This window comes from Apteryx rowi, unplaced genomic scaffold (genome assembly GCF_003343035.1).
Source record: "Apteryx rowi isolate R43461 unplaced genomic scaffold, aptRow1 scaffold_8, whole genome shotgun sequence".
In the NCBI taxonomy this organism is placed as follows: domain Eukaryota; kingdom Metazoa; phylum Chordata; class Aves; order Apterygiformes; family Apterygidae; genus Apteryx; species Apteryx rowi.
In genome coordinates, this window is record NW_020451093.1 from 3,508,611 (window position 1) to 3,508,833 (window position 223).

A 223-nucleotide genomic window follows, 5' to 3' on the forward strand; every position below is an offset into this window, starting at 1 on the left:
GCGGAGCGCCCGCTGCCCCTTCGCGGCAAGTTTAAAGGCGCGGCGGAGCGGCGGCCCCTCCTCCGGCCCGCGCCCCCACCCCCGCCGCCGCCGCCGCTGCCGCTCCGCGCAAAATGGCGCCGCCGGGCGGCGGGAGCGGGCGGCTCTGGGGGGGTGGAGACCTCGCCGCCGCGGCGTGGCGCGGACCGAGGCGCCCTTCACCCCCCTCCCCTGTGTAACGCGG